Source organism: Oryzias latipes, chromosome 18 (genome assembly GCF_053564925.1).
Source record: "Oryzias latipes strain Hd-rR chromosome 18, Olatipes_Hd-rR_3.1".
NCBI lineage: Eukaryota > Metazoa > Chordata > Actinopteri > Beloniformes > Adrianichthyidae > Oryzias > Oryzias latipes.
The window spans coordinates 13,195,166-13,216,418 of record NC_136254.1 but is presented as its reverse complement, the minus strand read 5'-3'; the positions used below and the strand labels follow the sequence as shown (position 1 = coordinate 13,216,418).

Here is a 21,253-nt window from a genome sequence, read left to right as displayed (position 1 = left end):
TTTTCATGCTATATGCAAAAGTCTTTGTCCCTTAAGGCAACAGATTACAGCCCCCCCCCCCCCCCCCCCCCCCCAGGCAGCTGTCGTATTAACAATAGCTTGGAGCTCCAGAATGGACAAGAAAAAACGACGAGAATGGCTCGAGCAGGGCGTTGCTCACGGGGCGGTCGCTCGTGCCATGCGGTCGCACGTGCTCGGGCCCGCTAAATGCTACTTGTAGCTTTAATTTGTGTTTGTTTTTGTATATTTTATTGTGCGGGGCTTATTTAATTATAATATTGCATGAATGGGGGATTGGTGTTTTCTGCATTCTTGTTTGTTTTTATGTACAGCACCTTGAGCTGTTGTTTTTACATGAAAGGTGCTATATAAATAAAATTAATTTAAATTTGAATTATATTCAAATCTACACATATACTAAGATATACACAAACTGTAAGACTCCTTGGTCTGTTGTTCAAGACGGGTGAAGTTGGTAGCTGACATTGCTGTAGAGTCCTCGCGCCCATTGTATGTTGATATGTGGCCGATGCGATTGGAGCGCACTGGGAACAGTCTCGCTGGGAGCGGGGGTACCGAGAGAGGGCACTGTGAGCATTTCAGTTCATGGCCCCAGTGCAGCAAGGTCCGAGTGGGAGGTGCTGTAAAGCAAGCAGCAACTAGGGCTTGCCATAGCTGGTCGCGACGCACGACCGCAGGGGTAACGAAGCTAGGCGGTCTTCGCTTGCCGCTACCGAGGGAATTCTGGTTAGTTTCTTTTCCTCTGCTTAATGTGCTAAACCCTCAAAAAAAATAAAAATAAAAAAAGATAGGTGGTCCTACCAGAAAATATGAAAATAGTGCAAAGTCCAAGTACCTGAAGTACCATTGACTTTGAATAGGCTACAAGATCAGCCTACACGTTCACTGTTCCAAAAGTAAACTCATTCAGATCTCCCTAAATGTATTCTATAGGTTCTCCTTTATTAGCTGACAGTAGTACGGTAATTTACTTGTGAAAAATCACATCCTTGTTTTTCCAGCAATTACAGCACAGCAATTTTGACTCAAGAGGACTTCTGTCACTTAATTAAAATGATGATGAAAATGGTATTTGACATGTCATTTTCAAAAGGTTCTCTGGTAAATGTATAGCAAAATTCATTTAAAAATGTCTAATTTGACAATTAAAATGGATTAACAGAAATGCTTTTTCCTTTTCTACTTAAAAACCGTTTATTCTGTGTGGTAATTAAAATGAAAATGCAAAGAGGATTGCCTTTTCATTTTCACATCCACCCTGCGATTGGACTTAGCATTTCCAGAGGGGAGGCGGGGCGATGACGTCAGTGCTTTCTCCGTGTGTCCGGCTACTAAGAGACACAGACTAGGAGCAGTGCAGCCAGGCTTGTAGCCTTGTGTTAGTGGCAGGGGAGAGGATTTTGTGAAAGTTGTGCATTCCTGATGATTGTACACAGCTTCTCAGGACTAAGTAGCAGCATTTCCACCTGATGCGGTTCCTTCTGAAGCCCCGCGGTCCGCAGCCGGATGCACCCGCTAGGCCTCGGATGGAGCCTGGGCCCACGGTTCAAAGCTTCTCCCTCAGAGACAAAGCTAGTCCCGGGAAGCTTCGAAGGAGGAAATGCTGCTACGCAGACCTGAGAAACTCTAAACCATCATCTGAATTTGTGTTTCCAGGCGTGTCCAAAACAAAATAAAGGCTGATGTAATTCCCACACATTTACATCCAAGATGCTCATTGCGGCATTGCCCGCATGGAGTTTTAATTCTCTCCACGGCTAATGTTTTTAGCACATTTAGCCTATAGCTAACCCTTCTTTTGGGTCCTTGCAGCCAAGAAAAAAGCACTGACCGCTTGAAAATGAAAAAGCATTTTGAAGCATTGATTTTGACATGGTGCCTCTGTCAATTACCTGCCTCCTCCCCCTTCCTGCTCTGCCTTGGACCAGCTGGTTCCACTCACCTCTTCATCTTCCCCGCCGTCTTAAGGACATCCAGGACCTATCTTCGACGCCAGTTCGTTGTTCTTCCCATGGTGCTTATGTCTGGCCAGCTCATGCTTTGTACCTTGTCTAAGCTTAGCCTCGCTAACTGTTCCTCTCTGCTCCGCTCTCAGGAATCATCATCATCACGAGTGAACCTCGGATCGCAGTCCTCCACTCTCGCTCCTCATCCATCTCCTCGGATCCAGCAGAAGCCACGCTCTCTGGTTCATCCTGCCACAAACCTCCAGTCAGCCACCACGCCGCATCAAGAATCCTGTTCTATACTCACCTCCTGTGAATTAAATCATCTAAACTGACCTTACGTCTCCAAGTGTTCTTCCGGGTTCCAGCGTTTGGGTCGGTCTGAGAATCCCGCGAGACCATGACAGATTTTTCATTTTAATTTTGAGTCATTTGATGTAGTTACATTTTGAAAATGAAAAAGCATTTCTGTTAATCCATTTTAATTTTCTACATAGACATTTCTAAATGAATTTTGCAACACATTAACCAGAGAACTTTTTGAAAATGAAATGTCAAATACCATTTTTATTATCATTTTAATTAAGTGACAGAAGCAGTGTTGAAGAAAGAAAAGAAAAAGCATTTTGGCGGATTGCTTTTTCATTTTAATTTTGAGTCAAAAATGCAGCTTTATTTTGAAAATGAAAAGGCATTACTGGTATTCACTTTTATTTTTATTTATGCAATACAAATGTTTCCATAGCATCTGGCCCTATCCAATGTGGTATCTAACTTTGCATTCCCAAGCTGGAATAGCGACTCTAGATACTCATTGGGATCCCCATGCTTGTCTCATCGGGTCTCCCAATAAATCAGATTTTAAATGGTTTTAAAAAGTTCTTTAAGTCTTGACTTTTACTTCTATCAATCTGTGGTCACTTTGTCTGAAGCAGAGTAGGCCATTGTTAAAGGTGACTATGAAGAAATAAAACCCTTGTGACCTAAAATGTAGATTTTTTTTTTTTGCGTGACTTTCCATGCTGCCCGAGCGGTTGCCCACAACGGTCCTCATGCCTAAATCGACAAGTGGAATAAGAAAAGTGACAACATGTGATACACATCATCTTCCTCTGTTTAATTTAATTTAATTCCTTTCCGTTTATTTTCGCCCTAAATCGAGGGTGTCCCGAAACGCGACAAACATCAAACTAAGCTGAATCAAAAATAAAATAATCTTTATTGAATAAAAACAATGGTCAATTTAAGAGACACGTCGATTACATGTAAATGGTTGTAATTTTTCAGTCAGAGTGGTTCATAGTTTAAAAATAGACGATCTTTGAACAAATCAGACAGCGTGTTTAACCGTGACCGGGGGGAGGAGGGGGAGCACAGGGAGAAAAGGCGTTTCCACGTTCCAGCAGCCGGTCACACAGCGGAGAGCAGCGCAGAACACACACCGACTGGAGGACCGAACCGAACCGGCACCGATCTGAGCTGTCACCCCCCTCGACGCTGACTGAGTGACAGCTGGTCGGAACTGAGTTTCCCCCACCGAAGCTCAGCCTGAGCTTCATCACCGGACCACTTTGAATCGCGGAAGCGAAGCAGCAGAATCAAACCGAACCCGAACTGGACTTTATTTGCCTTAAGAATTGCGCATCTTTCTGCCGAAAAAAGGATCTGACGAAACGTTCCCGCATCTCTGCCGCTGATTCCTGAGGTGAGTCTTCAAACACGCACGCGGCTCTACTTTCAGACACGATCCTCTATGGGGAAAAAGGGGGGGGGGCTCCATTCATCTGACATTTCGAGACACCCTCCACCACCACCTCATGGATCCGGCGCGGTTCCCGTGAATTCCGTTACATTGCCGGGAAAGTGTTCCTCCCAGCTGAATCTGTCCAAACAAAGCGTCTCTGGTCGACTCAGTTCGGTTCGGCCAGCAATCATTGTTATTTTTACTTTAGTAAAAATTTGGGTTTTTTTTCCCAAAAAGACACGCCAGTCGTGATTTCACTTGTGATATGCCATGATGGACGAAAATAAAGAGACTGTTTTTCCCAAATGACTTTGAACACACCATTGACTAACAGAAAAGACTGGGAATGCTGTCAGAGAACATTCTTGCTTTTGGACCCCCCACCCCAGCCCTCGGCCCCGCTTCATTTCCACCCACTGCCTCTGTCTTTCATTGAATAGAATCGATTCTGTGTTTAATCCAGTTGGTGGTGATCGACTCGTGCAAAGACTGTGGGAAACATTCTCAATGATGAACAGGCATCAATGATGGACAGACTTGTGAGTGGGGAAACAGACGTGGCGGTAGAAAGACTTGGTCGTGAATAAATTTGTTGGTGAACAGACTTGCAGGTATAAAGACTTGGTGGTGAGCAGACTTGGTGGTGAGCAGACTTGGTCGTCAACAGACTTGGTCGTCAACAGACTTGGTCGTCAGCAGACTTGGTCGTCAGCAGACTTGGTCGTCAACAGATTTGGTCGTCAGCAGACTTGGTCGTGAGCAAACTTGGTCGTGAGCAGACTTGGTCGTGAGCAGACTTGGTCGTGAGCAGACTTGGTCATGAGCAGATTTGGTCATCAACAGACTTGGTCGTCAGCAGACTTGGTCATGAGCAGACTTGGTCATGAGCAGACTTGGTCATGAGCAGACTAGGTCGTGAGCAGACTTGGTCGTGAGCAGACTTGGTCGTGAGCAGACTTGGTCGTGAGCAGACTTGGTCGTGAGCAGACTTGGTCGTGAGCAGACTTGGTCGTGAGCAGACTTGGTCATGAGCAGATTTGGTCATCAACAGACTTGGTCGTCAGCAGACTTGGTCGTCAGCAGACTTGGTCATGAGCAGACTTGGTCATGAGCAGACTTGGTCATGAGCAGACTAGGTCGTCATCAGACTTGGTCGTGAGCAGACTTGGTCGTGAGCAGACTTGGTCGTGAGCAGATTTGGTCATCAACAGACTTGGTCGTCAGCAGACTTGGTCATGAGCAGACTTGGTCATGAGCAGACTAGGTCATGAGCAGACTTGGTCATGAGCAGACTAGGTCGTCATCAGACTTGGTCGTGAGCAGACTTGGTCGTGAGCAGAGTTGGTCGTCAACAGACTTGGTCAAGATCAGAGTGGGGAGAGGTCTTCCGAATCCCAGCAGGTCTATCTTACATAACAGCTGCCTGCAGGATTTATTTTTCTTTCCAGCAGATGTGAGGTTTTCTCCTCAAAAGCACACAAACTCTGAGGAAGTGACAGTGATGAAACACTCGTGACCACGTGTGGTCTCTACTGATGGAGATCTGTGTAGCGGGGGGATATGGGGGTGTGGGGGGTGTGGCTGTCTAACTCAACTGCTTTGAAAACTCTCACAATACCCCTGTTATACCAAGGGCTGGGGGTGGATTAAAAAGTGTAATGCACAGTGATAATGCACGCCTAAAAAAGAAGTTCCCGTCACATAGTTTTAAAGTTCTATATCACTGCGCTGAGACCTTTAAAACAAACTTTAGCTTCATCATCTGGACTAAAACAAGCAGTAAGAGGTGAACTTTCTCTCTAAACTGATGCCTTATTTAACCTATCGTGACAATTAGCATAGATCAGTGTTTTTCAACCAGTGTGCCGCGGCACACTAGTGTGCCGTGGGAGACGGTCAAGTGTGCCGTGGAAAATTGCCCTCATTAAATGATCTAAAAACATTTACCATCTCCAGGAAATCAGCTCTTTGTTCATCCAAACAGGTCCTGATAAAACACTGAGTAGTTAGGAATATAAACGATCATAAAATACTTTTTTCTTTGTGTTTAATTGATTCTATTAAAGACATTTTGATAAGAATGACGGCACCGCGATTTACCTGCAGCTATAACTGTTTTCTGAAAAGTCCCGCAGCTTTTCCTGTCTCCACGACTCCACCAATCATTCTTGAAGGCTTAATCACATGTCATCAGTCTGACCAATCAGAAGTGTTAAAAGTCTTCACTTCCTTGTTCCAATTTAGCTCATAACTCACTCATTTCCAACAAAAACACCAGCTAAAGCTCGTCTTTAGCGGTGGAGCTTTCCACAGAATCCGGTATCAGACCGTGGAACAAGTGAACAAAACCATGAAGCTCAGAGACGCAAGTCTTTCTGCCGTTTTCTCGCAGTATTCACACTACATCTCCCATGATGCATTGGCTTAAAGGGACAGCGCCTCAGCGTACAATGAGTCGTACTTGTTACACGGATTGAAACCACAACGAACATACAGTTTGTATGTAACTTAACTTTTATTACATCTTTTAGAAAAAACATCTGCAACTTCCTGCTTTTTCTGCCACAATTATCACAAAAATGCACGTCAGATTGCCGGGGGGGGGGGGGGGGGGGGGGGCTGTAGATCAAAACAGACTATGAGTTTCTGCTTTTTTTTTTTTTTGGGATGCTGGTGTGCCGCGGGATTCTTGTCAAGGTTAAAGTGTGCTGTGGCTCAAAAAAGGTTGAAAAACACTGGCATAGATAACGCTTTCCTTGGCCGCTGCAATCGAGGTCGGTGCCGGCTCGGCGCGTTGTCATATTACCGTGACAATGCGCCGCACCACGTAACAAATGGTCCACTTTTTGTGAAGTAAGCTATCTAAACCTAAGAAATAACAAGAATAAAGTACGAAAAACTGATTGTGAATATTATTTCTTTTGGAAGTGAACATGGTACAAGCGGGATAATGGCCTCAAAGTGTGCATTATCGCAGAAATAAACACACCTCATGGAAGCAACCGGTTCAGGCGTTTGCATCGTCCATTCATTTCTGATAAGGGATATCTTCGTCGGCCACTACCCCTTACTTAACTAAGTGCGTTATATGATCTTTAATTGGTAATCTGTCAGGTTTAATTCATTGAGAGGGTTTCTAAGGCAACCGTGAAGGTTGTCGAAGGGGGTCTTAACTCTGGGCTTAGTATTTTAACTGGTTTAGATCCATCAGAGGAACGGATCATGTTGGATGTATTGGAAATAAATGCTTTAAGGAAACGGGAAAGCTAGGTATATAGATGCAGCGAAAGAGGACATGAGGGTGGTTTGTGTGAATGAGGAGGATGTAGATGCCAGGATTAGATGGAGAGGAATTATTAAGTGTGACAACCCCTAAAGTGAACTCCTAAAAAGACAATTTAAGTTTTTTTTTTATGCCTACTCCAAGAGGAAAATGTTTGCTTTTGGGAATTGTTTTGGTGACACGCTTTTAAACTCATTGAAATGAATGGAGAAAGAGCCACATCTTTTCTGAACTTTGTGTTTGACATTTGGAATCTGCAAAGATCATTCAGAGTTTTACTTTAAATATTTCTTCAAATTGTTGTAAAATTGCAGTGAAGGTCTTTTTTAATGGAGGTTTCACACCATTGATGGGTTTTTAACAGGTTTTTATGAGGGAATCTTCAGGACAGGATCTCAGAACTCTGACATCACCTACCCAGTTTTATCAGATTCTTCCACAATTTTTCACCTATTTACATTTATAGGCTTCTTTTTAGTGTATTTTAATATTGGTGTCATCAGATATGATATCATTACCTGTATGTTTTTGAGCATTTGTTATACTATGTTCACACTGGGCAAACGCACGTTCTTGAACACGCTATTGGCATGGTGTTCTCATTGGAATGTCGCTACCCAATACTAGTGTTTGTACAGTTGGAAGAGTTTTGGTGCAAAATGTAGCAGCGGTCCAAATCTCGTGAGTCTTACTGTATTGAGACCAGCTCATAATTTGGGTATGCTTGATAAATTCAGACCCACTGATGCCACAATCAGAGCAGGCTCGTAAACGCGCATGAGAGCGCAAAACTCCGTGTTTCGGGTTTACAACATCAAAACCTTCGTATTTAAGCGTCGCCATGCAAGATTTTAGGTCTGTTTTCAGGATCTACGGCCCTTGAACCACAGTTGAACCAGTTTAACTCTTATCAATTAGTAGTGACAGATGGGTAGTGTCCTTTTCAAAACACAGAAGTGCCAACCGTTTGTAAGTTGATCATGTAGGATAAATGAATAATTGCGGTTTGCGCCCAGCTGGAATTACATCTTTCATATTTCAGAATATAGCTATGTAAGAAATAAAAATAAAAGACCTGGAGCAAGATTTGCAAGATTTTGTTCCCCTTCGATGTATCACATCAAGCCTTCTCCAACTTGGAGTACATGCGCTAGTATCAGGTAGAGACAGTCCAATGTGAAGACCCTATGCTAAAAGCGCGTTCAGCACGTTCTTGAATGTGCATCGCATGCCTGAGGTGACCATAGCATAAGGCTTCATGGCCTCATTTCCTGTGAAATTTCTTTGGTCTTAAAGCAATGGGCTTTCAACCGTTCCTGTCCAAGAAGGATTTGGACTTCAGGTTCTGTCAATGAACTTTAATCCGAATCAGAATCTCTTTATTGATCCCACACGTGGGAAATGTGATTGTTACCGTGGCAAATGACAGCATTGTAAACATAAGAGAAAATAGAATAAGAATAATATAAAAACAAAAAATGTAACATAAATGTAAACAATTAAGGTGATATAATTTAAAAAGCTATTTACAGACTGTACAGGTATAGATGTGCAAAAATGTGCAAAAGTCATCTGCTGCACTGTGAATTATTGTATAGCGTAATTGTGTTGGGTAGGAAGGATTTCCGGTATCTGGCAGTTTTGGAGCGGAGCTGTCTGAGCCTCCTAGAGAAGGAGCTCTGCTGTTTGTCCAGAACAGGGTGGAGAGGATGGTCTGGGTGGTCCATGATGGATAAGATCTGGTTCAGTGACCTTCTCTCCATCACTGCTTCAAATGTCTCCAGTTTGCAGCCGATGGCAGTCTGTAGAACAGTGAAGCACAGGTTCAGGCCAGATGGGGGGGGGGGCTCTCAAAGAGATGTTTTGCAGCTGTGTATTTGTGTGTTTCTTCATGTTTGTGTGTGTGAGAGAGATGGTGTGCGTGCTCATGCAAATGTGTGTGTTTGTTCACCTGGGTTGGGTGTGTGTGTGTGTGCCTTGACTCAGCTGTTTGGCTGCTGGTCTCCTCTCTGAAGTGCATCGATTTGTGTTCCCGAATAGAAGGAAAACTGGTTGGCGCAGCAGAAACCTGCTTCCTTCCCCAGGTTCACTTCCTCTGTGTGCTTTGTTGCCCCCCTCCTCAACTGCTGGAGGAATGTTTGTGGTTGACTGTTTGCTGGCTCTGAGTCAGGCCCAGTTTTTTTGAACTTAAATGCTAAACTGGTGGACTCAAACCAAAAGAGGAAATATGTCTGAATATTTGTCTTTGCATGGAGTTTCTCAGTTGTCTTTTCTACAAGCTGTTTGTTGTCACGCGTTGCATTAGTCCAAGAACACAGACAATGGGGCTGCATCTTCAGAAAGAAACCAGACAGTTTTTCCATCTTCACCAGTCAAATTCTGCTGGAATGTATTTCGGTATGAATGTCGGATTTGACTCACCACAATTCAAACCCCAAAAACTAAAGTCTAATCTGGTCATGGTTCCTTGTGCAACCACAAATGAGGAACGTGGACTTTCCTCTGATTAAAAATGGACCTTCCGTAGAGATTCTAGTAAAGGAACTGCCCTTTTATTCAAGGCTTTTGCACGAAAACTTGAAGTTGTTGCAAAAAAAATAACTTTGTTTAGTTTTTTGCTTTTGCAAAAATCACCCAAGAAGTTACTGTATTGAGGAAAAAAAAGTATTGGTAAAGACATCAGACAAAGCTTTAACGCAGCTGCAGGTGAGATGTGACTGCAGTAAGGGGAAATCTTTAGTTTATCTGACAAAACCCTGTGTCTGTTGGTCCTGTTGGTTGCTTCTTTTTTTTAGGGTCCCCCAAATGATAAATGCCCTTCATCTGGCTGAAAATGAACCAATCACACAATTCCAAACAGCGCAGCCAAAAAAACAGTGGTCTATGTTCACCCCCCCCCCCCCCCCCCCAGTCTGATCAAATGGTAGTGTTCCAATATCCGACAAGTGTGTTCATCCTGCCCGTTTTTGTAAAGATAGGGGTTCCAGAAACCCTCGCTAACTGGCACCAAATTTAACCCAAACCAGGAAGTACCACATTTTGCAGTTCCTCAAAATTACCACTAGGGCCTGGTTTTAAAAATGAGGGATTTTCAATTGACTCCTATGTCTAAAAACAAAACAAAAGTCTGATTTTATACCCAAACTACAGCTCAAATGTGTGCATTATTGTGGATGGTTTTTTTTTTTTTCTGTTTTTTTTCTTTTTTTTTTGATTGGCAGTTGGGTTGACCCCTGAGCAAACTTTACTTTTGTCCTACCAATTGCCATTTTCAGAATGTTGTTGACGTCATCGGAGCAAACTCCGGTCAATGTGCCCATCTGCAGAATCCACTGGATTATGCAAGTGATTATCTGTCCAACATATGTACTGCACATTCATGGGGTTCGATGACATCTCAATCTGGCTGATAAACTGATGACCATGGGGGTTGAAACTTGACTTTAAATCCATTGTTTTTGTGTTAATTTAACATGAGCACAAGGATTTTCAATTTTGTGTATGTTTTTGGTTGAAGGAAGCGCACAAAAATACACAAATAGGAAAGACAGACTGAGTTTTTTGAACAGGCTATATGTCCTTTGGACTAAGTTCACTTTATCAATTTCCCTTCATTATATTAAAGTTAACATTTTAAGAGGAGCTGGGCTTTTGGCCACCCATTGATTTTCAGACACATAAGATTAATTACATCTATTGCCGGATTATGCAGTCCAATATCATTTAGACTAAAACAGACGAGATTCAAGGCCCCGCCTCTGTTATGATTGATGTTAGCTCCACTGACCATTTGAAGTCTGGCAAAACCAACCAAATGGTTTGTGACAGACGGCTCTGCCTTCCAGAGTTTTATGATCCCAGACATCGTCCTACCTGAGTACAGAGCATGCTGGTGTAGAGAGCTGATTCAGACCACAGACGCTAACAGATATTTGTGGTCAGACTCGGAAAGCGCGGAAAACAGCTTGTGTGATTCAGCTTCAATTTCGCCCTGCTGGGAACCGCCCTGCAGCCGCAGATGTGTCAGACCAACAGCACACACTGATTTAAGACCGTCGTGCCTTTAGTTTCCTGTCCCTCCTGCTACACATTCTCACCATGTGCACAGCAACTTACAGAGCATCATTCTGTTACTGTTCATTACTTCCTGTGGTTTTTACAACGGCTGCATCCTCGCGTCGTCCAACCGCCCACTTTTCTTTGCTGTTTTCTAGGCAACGATTTACAAATTAAAGTGTAGAAGCAGACTCTACTTTCTCCCTCTGCTGTCATGTTTCTTAAGTAAACAAACAGCACACATGAAGAGCAGAGGACATAAAAATCAACCTGCACCAGAATCTTCTCTCTAAGCATTAAAAGCATCAGAAACTGACTACCCATCATCAGTCACGCTCTTTTTCTACCATCAACTGGCTCTTAGGTCTTGAGTTTAAACAGTTGTCGGCCTACAACAGCATCCAAATACAAAGCTAAAAATCCTGAGTCTTTTGTGCTTCATTTACACTGCCCTCTGAAACACGCGTTCAAGCGATCACTTCAAGCAAAAAGTCTATGTAAACGTGTGTTTAGGTCTCCCGTGTTTAGGCTCTACTTTCAGAAATGCACCTTGAAAATGACATCAGTTGAACTTTGACAAATCAGACACAAGGATTTGGTTGTGATGTTTGGATGGCATCCTTTTGGATTTGGATTTGGAAATTGTTTATTTTCCAGCAATCAATACAACAGAGTTTTACATCCAGACAAAGACGTATCAAACTTGGGATAATTAGTAATCATATTATAGATTGCTTGAAAGGGAGTGGAAGGAAGTGAATTTATATAATCCCACCCCTGTTCTACATCACTATTTACTTTACATGAATTATCATTATCCGGCTCATAAATTCTAATCAGATTTTTATACCTTACCAACACAGTTTCAGGTCATTAAAAATCCCTACGTATCAATAAATCACACGACAAAGATGTAGTACATAACAATTATGTAAATAGACAGAACACTGTTTCAGAATTCTTCATAGCATTTGCAGATCAAGTATCACAAATTAAAAATATGTGCAGATAATTTTTTTATTAGAAAAATCCTGAATGTAAATCACTTTTAGGGAAACCAAGTGATATGATTAGAGATCAATCACTTTAACCACTTTCAATAAACGATTAAGTCATTTTATTATTATAATGATTATGGTATTGCTGTGAAATAAAAAGGTCCATATTCCGTCCAGTGTCCAAGGGTGGTATTTCTTCTTCTGCTGGTTGATTGACAGCCATCCTTCTGGCTTTAAGAGTTTATAAGTTCTCTGTGCTGGAATGTCTGCAGACATAGTTTGTCAGGGTCTTTGTCCTTCTGTAGCTGTTACCAGTGCAGCTGAATAAGTTGAGGTCAAGTTGTCTGCAGGTCAGAACTCTTCTGAAAATCAGGGCCACTGTTGACTTTTAGACAGCGCAGATCCCAGGCGCCATGATTTTCTTGAAATTATATTTGTCTGTATTACTGGATTTGTCAGCTCAGACGTCTGTCATTTTCAATTCACGGAAGTGCCGACCACTTGAAAATTGATCATGGAGGGGAAATTAATAACTGCGGTTTGTGGCTGGTTGGAGTTATGACACCAAGTCTTTTGTATATCTGAATGGAGATGTGAAAGAAAAAGCTCTGAACAAGACTCCTGAGATTTGCAAGGCTTCGACATTTCCCACCTAGCCTCTTCCAACTGTAAGAACATGCACTATTATCGGGTAGCGACAGTCCAGTGTGAGCACCGTATGCTAAAAGCGTGTTCAAAAACCTGCATTCAGTGTGCTACTGAACACGCGTCCAATACCAGGCATAGATTTAACAGTCTTAGTCACTGCTGTTGAGTTTTCATCTGAACATCTGTAGCCTGAATCATCCTCATTCATCTGAATCATCCTCATTCATCTATATTCATCCAATACACATGTTCTGGTCTTTCAGCCTTTTGATTCAAATGTTTAAAAACCTGATGGCAATAAATGAAACGGTTATTAAAGGACCACACACGCCGGTGACCTTTGACAGGCATTTCCAGCTTTTATTTAGTCGTTGTGATTAGGATAAGCTACGCCTCCCACCCTATGTGTGTGGGCATGACACAGAATTTAACACCAGGAGCCAAGCTTAGCCACCTAGAGAATGAATAAATCTGCATACCCACCATAGTTTATTCTAACAAGAAAAAGAAGTGCATGCTTTGCTTTTGGCCAAACAGGAAGTCACGTCTAACACCCCCACATCCAAACTTTTTCATCCCTTTTCCTAAATGTTTCCACATTCCAGATGATCCCATCAGGGAGTATGAGTATATTTGCCGATGGCTGCAGCTGGACTATGATTGCGTTGGAGTTCAGTACAGACACCATCCGTGGAACCGAAAACAATTTATTAAGATCTACTTTCACAAAACATAACATGCACAATGATTTATTTTTATTTAAAATAAAGGTTAATCCCACCCACCACTGCAGTTGCCACAAACACACAGAAACTACAAATGAAGGCATGTTTAATCCCCCAACAGCTGCTGCTCTGAGCACAGGCTCAGCTGCTCTGCTGCAGTTATCAGTGAAATGAAAAGCATCTTTTCTTGTCTCTGTTTAACATCTGCACATGCAGCTTCACTGCTTCAGGCTGAAGGTGCTCTCTTTCAGCAGGTAACTGCAGGACTTGATGGACGCGCTTTTTTAAGCCCGATTTATCTCAGTGCGGTGTCTAACTGCAGCGTGAACGGAGGTTTGAAGGACTCAGTTGCACACACGCATCCTGTGTGCAAATGCAAACATCAAGCAGTAGTGCTGGTGAACGGAGGTGCTCAAACACGTGCATTCAGGAGCTGTTTCATGTGCATAAAAACCCAATGACATAATCCACTCTGCTGCTCCACTCTGAATGAAACGCCTCAGCAGCTCTGATTGGATTGACACTTGATTCAATGGAGGCCTGATCTGCACTGAGAGTCTGTGAGTTTTAGGGGTGACAGGGTGTTTCGTTTCAGGTCACCCCAGGGTCCTCTCGGTCGTCCTGGTTGTGTCTCTCTTGTTAATCAGTTTTTATCAAAAGGAAAGTTCTTAATTTAATAATGAGTTTGTCTGACTGTTGACACACTCGAGGAAATCCCTTTGCATTCAACTGTAAAGCTACGTATACACCAGGCATCAGAATCAGAATCAGAGATACTTTATTGATCCCACACGTGGGAAATTTGTTTGTCACCATAGCAACTGACAGCAGAGGGGAAAAAAAAAAAAACAAGAACAAGAAAATGTAGCATAAATACAGACATCAAGGTATTATATGTGACATGTGACACACGTTTAAGATATTGAAACCAACACAAGAGTCCTTCAGTTCTTATCTGCTTACTTAGCTGTTGGACAGGAGTTAAAAAAAAATAGGTTCCTGAATGCCTATTTAGCCCATGCTGTTCACACTTGACAAGCAGGGAGGTTTTTTTTCTTTCTTTTTCAACTCTTTGCGAGCTGAAATGTTGAAGCGGTGTAAATCTGGTGAATCTTGCTCCAGGCTTTTTCTTTCAGAGCTCTTCTCCAATATATGAAGGACTTAGTGTTATAGACGAAACTACAATTATTATTTACTCCTCCGTGATCAATTTTCAAATGGTTGGCACTAGGGATGTTCCGATCAGGTTTTTTTTGGGCGGCTTCGATTCAGAGTCATTTGATTTTTAGGTATCGGCTGATAGCCGATACTTTGGTAACAAATTTAAAAAAATGAACAAACTTAAACAGATTCCGTTTTTTTCCTGTTTTATTTAATTAACCTTCCTTCATTATTTAACACTTAATCAGAGCACTTCTGTGAAGTAGCTTTATCAAGTAAGAATAGTGCAACTATCAACTAGGAAAATAGTTAACTATTACCAAGTAATAATGATAATTAGTCATGTGGAAAAAGTTTGGGTTATATTATATCAGTAGTTCATTCTGCTTATACGATCTAAAACAAAAAAATAACAAAAATTAAAGTACTAAAAAAAGATTGAAAATGTATTTCTTTTTTAAGTGACCATGGTATGAACGAGACAATGGCCTTCGAAGTGTGCATTATCAGAAAGGTTACTTCCACGGCGTGTTAATTTCTGATCGGCCATTATCCTTTACGTAACTGGGGCTATGTCAAAGAGAAATTAAAAAGGTTCGGGTCTAAAAGGGTTAAATTTATTCAGACAACAGCTGTCTCACTGCATCTGTCTGTCAGCAGCACAGAGAGTGCCGTTCTTAATGAAAATAAAACAATTTTTTTCTGTTAAAATGTCTTTGCAGGTTTTTGTTTGCATTAAGTCAACCTAACAGAGACACTTACTGTCAGTTAAAAACGTTTTTTTACAGAGTTATTGATCCAAAGCGCGGATCATGAAAAGGATAAAATAATACTCTGATACGGATTGGGCTACAACATCAGATTTTTGATTGAGGCATCAGGCACGTGATTGGGCCAGACTTCCGATGACGTGATCGGATCAAGACATCCTTAGTCGGCACTTCTGTAAATTTAAAAAAAGGTGCTATCCTGATTGGTCAAAGTTCAACCTAGTTTAACGTTTAATGGCTGCACATTTTGTACGTAGAGCACAAAGAGGGTCTTAAAAATGTGTGTAAGGATGCCGGAATGCAAGAGTTTCCTACGTGGAAGCCCTAAACGTACATAGAAAGTGGTCATTTGACCGTTGTGGACGTAGCTTACGGTTGTATGTACCCCCTGTTGTTCAGGTAAAACAAACATTAATCCAGACCAAGTGTAGGGGTGTGAATCCACTGATCTCTGGACCAAATCTGGAGACCCAAGGTGGTCTCAGTCCATTTCCAAACAGACTTTGGAATGGTTTGCTGATGGTCTAAGTATGATCCGGCATTCGGAGACCAACTCTTTGCTCTGTACAAACAACACACACACAACTGCAGTCCAGTACCCCACCGTCTTGGTCATCATTTTTGGTGATTACATATGGGGATAATCAGTAAAAAGTATTACACACAAAGCATTTTCAAAAATTGGTGGCATGGTGTGAGGACAGCAGTCTCAACCTCACCACCAAAAAACCTAAAGAGATCATCAGGGGGAGCAGTCTACATCAAGCCTGACCATCCACAGTGAGGAGGTAGAACATATTACAATCTAGATTATTGAGGCTGTATTCAGACTAACACACATTTGGTTTTCTTAAAGTGAATCAGAGTTTGTTTCCAAATTTTCAGCGTGAATACACCCAAGCGGACCCTGATCCAGGACCAGGAACCACTCTCGGACCCATCTTTGAAGGTGGTCTCGGTTCATTTCCATTCCGACTAAGATTTGTTTCACTCTGAGATTCTTCAGTCTAATTACAATCCCTCCTCGGAGCGGGATAACTGAACCAAAACAGTTCCCTGTAGCACTGTTCCCAACCACTATGTGATTGACACCAAATCTTTGAATGTCACCAAAGCGTCCAAAGACTTGAGGTACTCGGGTTAGACCTCTCCACCCTTGGTGCCTTGTGACTGAGGAAGACCTTATCTCTGGTGATGGTAGAATGTGCAATAGTGGGATTAACGAGATTCCAAGTATTCCTTCCACCTTTTGACAATGTCCTCAGTAGAGGTCGAGAGCTCACCACACACACTGTAGACGGTAGAGAACTGCACATGGAACTGCATCCCTACGGAGCCCGTGTCCTGACATTAAGATATAAAAATATATCTTGTTCCCACAGATTAATATCTTGTTCCCACAGGTTATTATGTCGTTCGCACGAAATACTATTCCGTTCCCACAAGATACTATTCCGTTCCCACAAGATACTATTGCGTTCCCTCAAAATACTATTCCGTTCCCTCGAAATGATTAACTCGTGCGAACGCAATAATTATGTCGTTCGAACGCAATAATTAATCCGTTCGAACGCAATAATTATTCACGTCATAAGTCATTCACGCGGATATGATCTCTTTGTACGCCGGCAAAAGCCGCTTTCAGCGGTAACTTCCGTGTCTCTGTGACCCATATTCGTTCAAAAAAGTCATAGATTTAATCTGTTCTCTAAACATCGTCCGTGTCTTCAATGCAATGTAATGAGACACACACAGAGAGAAATGTGAAGGTATCTGCTGTAAATCTATGACGTAAATTAATAACAGGAAATGATCGGCTAGTCAGTTAGCATGTAGCCTAATAGCCTTCGAATGTAAAGATACTGACTGCTAAAGTTAATAAAAGACAAGTCCTGAATATTATTATTCCTATTCGACCCTAAACTACAATATCAGCTGTCTGACAACAGACCAGCCAGTTGCCCAAATGCCGGCATACATGATCAGACAGAGAGCTCTGCGGCGGAGCTAGTAGTAGCCTAGCAGGAGCTATCGTATGACAAAGCAGCCTAGTTATCATAAATCTTTTGATATTTTTCTTATATTCATTGAGACGGTAATAAAGTGATCATTTTTGTTTTTCATGTTCCTTTTTTGAACGAATGTGGGTCACAGAGACACGGAAGTTACCGCTGAAAGCGGCTTTTGCCGGCGTACACAGAGATCATATCCGCGTGAATGACTTATGACGTGAATAATTATTGCGTTCGAACGGATTAATTATTGCGTCGAACGACATAATTATTGCGTTCGCACGAGTTAATCATTTCGTGGGAACGGAATAGTGTTTTGAGGGAACGCAATAGTATCTTGTGGGAACGGAATAGTATTTCGTGCGAACGACATAATAACCTGTGGGAACAAGATATTAATCTGTGGGAACAAGATATATTTTTATATCTTAATGTCAGGACACGGGCTCCGTACATCCCCCTCCTGAGGTGCCAAAGTGTTTGCCAGAGGTTGAGCAGTTGAACTTTGGTTGCAAGTTTGCAGGGTTAAGTCTTTCCCTGGGGACTTGAACCTTTTCAAGTCCTTGGGAACTTAAAAACACTTGGAAAGGTTTTTAGGGTAGACACTGAACCCCAGATTGATCTTGACCTGGTTAGAGCCAGCATGGCAGCTCTGCTGCCATCGGTCTATTTATAGAGAGACAAAGACAAAAAAAAGCCAAACACAAGGAGACGCAGCACCCAATAAATGCCGGCTCATGTTGAAATTAAGAGCTGATATTTAAAATATCTACTTGAAATAACTACTTGTTCTGTTTCATAAGCTTAGATGCTGTTATTTGTTTTTCAAGTTGTTTAATGTTTGATGTTGAATGTTGGCTCATTGTTTTACATTTATTCATCTTTTTATTTTAATGATACTTCAGGGCATACATTTTACATTTAGACTATAAATGTATTTAGTGTTTTTCCACCAAAGCTACTGAAAGCTCTCTTTTTTATGTTAAACAAATGTAATTCTGTCTCTGATAAATGTGTTTTTGTTCCTTATGTCAAGTACAATAGGTTATGTGAAAAGTACAGAAATATTCTTGTTAATATTAAAATATTAGGTTTTAGAGTTCTTACAAGAGCTATTCTAATGCTCAAGGTAAAAGTATGGAACAGACCTTAGAATAAGGTTATTTCTGCCTGAGTTGAAGTCGCTCAAACACATTTTGTCAAGGCTCCACTGCAGGCATCACACATTGAGTGTTTTTATGTAACCCTCCAGAGACCCAAGAGCCTCAGAGGTCTCAGATTGAGGCGCAACTGTGTTGGATCACACAAAGGCCCAAATGAGAGCTTTTATTTAGCATCTTTCCACAGAGTGCAGCTTTTAGCAGCTGCAGCTGGAGCCGCTCTTTTTCTGGAGACGGGATGTCATTTATGAATGAAATCTGACCATAAAATGACCTGAGGTTTCTAACACATTTCATTCCTCCTGGTGTTAAAGTATTAAAGGACCCAAAGGAGCAGCAGAAGGGGGGGGGGGGGGGGGTTGTTGACAGCAAATGAATAATTTAGTGAATAAACCTCAACATGATTAAAAGACAAAGAGCAAAACATTGCAAAGTGGCAACACAGGGAGACTAAAACTCAGAGAAACGAACCGCGCAAGATGGGGGCGGCAAAGTGGAAGTGGACAGGGTGGGGAGATGAAGAAACAAACCTAAAACTACACAAACATGGATCAGATAAACAGACAAAACTGTTTGTTTTGAATCAAAGCGTTTCTATGGAAAGTTTGTTTCTGGTTTAATCTGCTGATTGGGAGGTCTGTTTCTGCGCATCAGCTGGACAACCTTAATCCCTTTCAGAAATACATTTTCATTGCAGCTCAGATGACCCCACAGTTTGTCTTCGCCTGCTGCAAAGAGTTGTGCAGACCCTCTGTGTGTGCCCCCCCCTAACAATAAGTGGTTCAGTAGTTTGGACAAAAAAGTTCATTTTACTTGAGAGTAAATGGAGAAGGTTTCTTGCTGAATGAAAGCCAGAAACGGAGGAATAAATGTGTTAGATTTCTAAAACAGCCTTTCTTCTAACACAATAAAGCCACAGTGTCACGGACCGGCACCGGTTTGCGGGTCAGTTGGTGCCGGGCCACACAGAAAGAATACATAACCTACATCATTTCCATTTTGTTTATTATCAGATTCTGGATGATATTTTATCTACCAGATTCTCTCCATCACATCTGTCTTTGACTCACTCATGTTGCCTCAGTGGTGTTCCATGAAAATCTGCTATCTTAAAAAGGCTGCTTCTGGAAATAAGAGGTTAGCGCTACATTGAAACGCCAAAGCTGACTAAATTACCTAAAGACATGTCTTCAAAAAGTTGTTTGGACAGAGTGAAACAGACAGAAGATGAGGGTAAAACTTCACATTTAAAAAAATTCAATTTAACAGACAAAACCTACAAGTCCTACTTCAAATACTGTAAGGATTTATTTGATTTCGTGCACCAAGCTTGCTCTGCACAATATGCGGCTCTCTAATCCTATGAGGATGCTGCTAATAAAGTTGCGTACACAGTGGATTGACATTTATATTACAGTTTTTGGAGTGGGCATAGTGTTTTATTTTGTTGTATTGTCTACTTCACCCTAAAGGCTTGTCCATGAAAACATCGTCTGATATTAAACCGGTCTGTGGTCCAAAAGAGGTTTATGACTGTTGCCATAGAGAACAGAGGGGGGTGTTAATTAAATCCAAGTGAACTCTTCAGTGGATACACATTTTAGCCGAAAATGGCTGCAGAAACGATATGCTAAAGCTTTGGTTTCCATGGGATTAATGAGCAGTATGTAACTCTGGCAGCACTTCATGTGGCGTATGAACACGTCTCAGTGGGAGTGTTGTGGTTGAAAACCTGTCACAGTTACTGCCTCTGTGATGAAGAGCAGAAATATGTGGCTGCACATTCATAGGTAATTTAGGGATGTCCCCTGATGCTGCGGCAGGAACCGAGTTTCATTTTCTCTGAACAGAGACTGATTTCTGTGCTGGTACCAGCCAGCTTCATTCACTAATGGATCAACAAAGTCTTGTCTGATCTGCTGTTTGAAACGACACCATAAACATCAACTAGTTTTTTAACCCTTGTGCTATCCTAGGCACTTTAACATTTGGAGTTGGGTCATCTAGACCCACTAGACAGTACTCTGTACCTTTTTTCTTCAATGATTTGTGAACCTCACTGGTGGCTCAGGCGGTTGAGCGGGTCGTCCAATGATCGAAGGGGTCGGCGGTTCGATCCCCGCTCCCACCAGCCAAAATGTCGTAGTGTCCTTGGGCAAGACACTTCACCCTCCTTGCCTCCAGTGTGGCTCCACTGGTGTGTGAATGTGTATGAATGTTCCGGTGATGGTCAGAGGGGCCGTAGGCGCAAACTGGCAGCCACGCCTCTGTGAGTCTGCCCCAGGGCAGCTGTGGCTACAACCGTAGCTTACCATCACCTAGTATGAATGAGGAGTGAATGAATAATGGACACAATGTAAGAGCTTTGAGCGTGTGGAAAAGCGCAGAAAAATCCAATCCATTTTTATTATTATTTGTCATGGTAGGGAGAACACGTCAATGTAAGGGTGGGGTCATCTAAGATAACACAAGGGTTAATTACACGTGTGTCTTTTTTTTTCAATGTGCGTGTCTGTGTGATTTTGCCACAAATGTGTAACTTTCTCTTTTTTTGCACACAAAAGGGTTTCAGTTGTTAACTTCTTCTGTAGTCCGCAGTGTGAGGCCAATTTCCTATATCCAAAGACTTTAAATTTTTCTGGGTGTCTGGTTCTAAAATGAAACCTAAACAGAAGTCAACTGAAACCAATAATTTGGTTCTAGATGAAACAGAGAATCAGAACAAATTA

The 21,253-nt window shown here is 42.0% G+C and overlaps 1 protein-coding gene and 1 long non-coding RNA gene across 2 annotated transcripts in view; both read left to right on the top strand.

Moving 5' to 3' along the window:
* Positions 1-1,332: 1,332 nt before the first annotated feature.
* LOC144987148 (uncharacterized) lies at positions 1,333-2,303 on the top strand. The gene is made up of 2 exons (XR_013651026.1): positions 1,333-2,035; positions 2,117-2,303. It is a non-coding gene; the product is annotated as an uncharacterized LOC144987148 (long non-coding RNA).
* Positions 2,304-3,305: 1,002 nt separating this feature from the next.
* pea15 (proliferation and apoptosis adaptor protein 15) overlaps positions 3,306-21,253 on the top strand; it is a 46,956-nt gene continuing 29,008 nt past the window's right edge. Inside the window, exon 1 of the mRNA XM_023965802.2 lies at positions 3,306-3,672. The gene's annotated coding sequence lies outside the window, so the exon portion shown is untranslated. The remainder of the gene's footprint in view (positions 3,673-21,253) is intronic.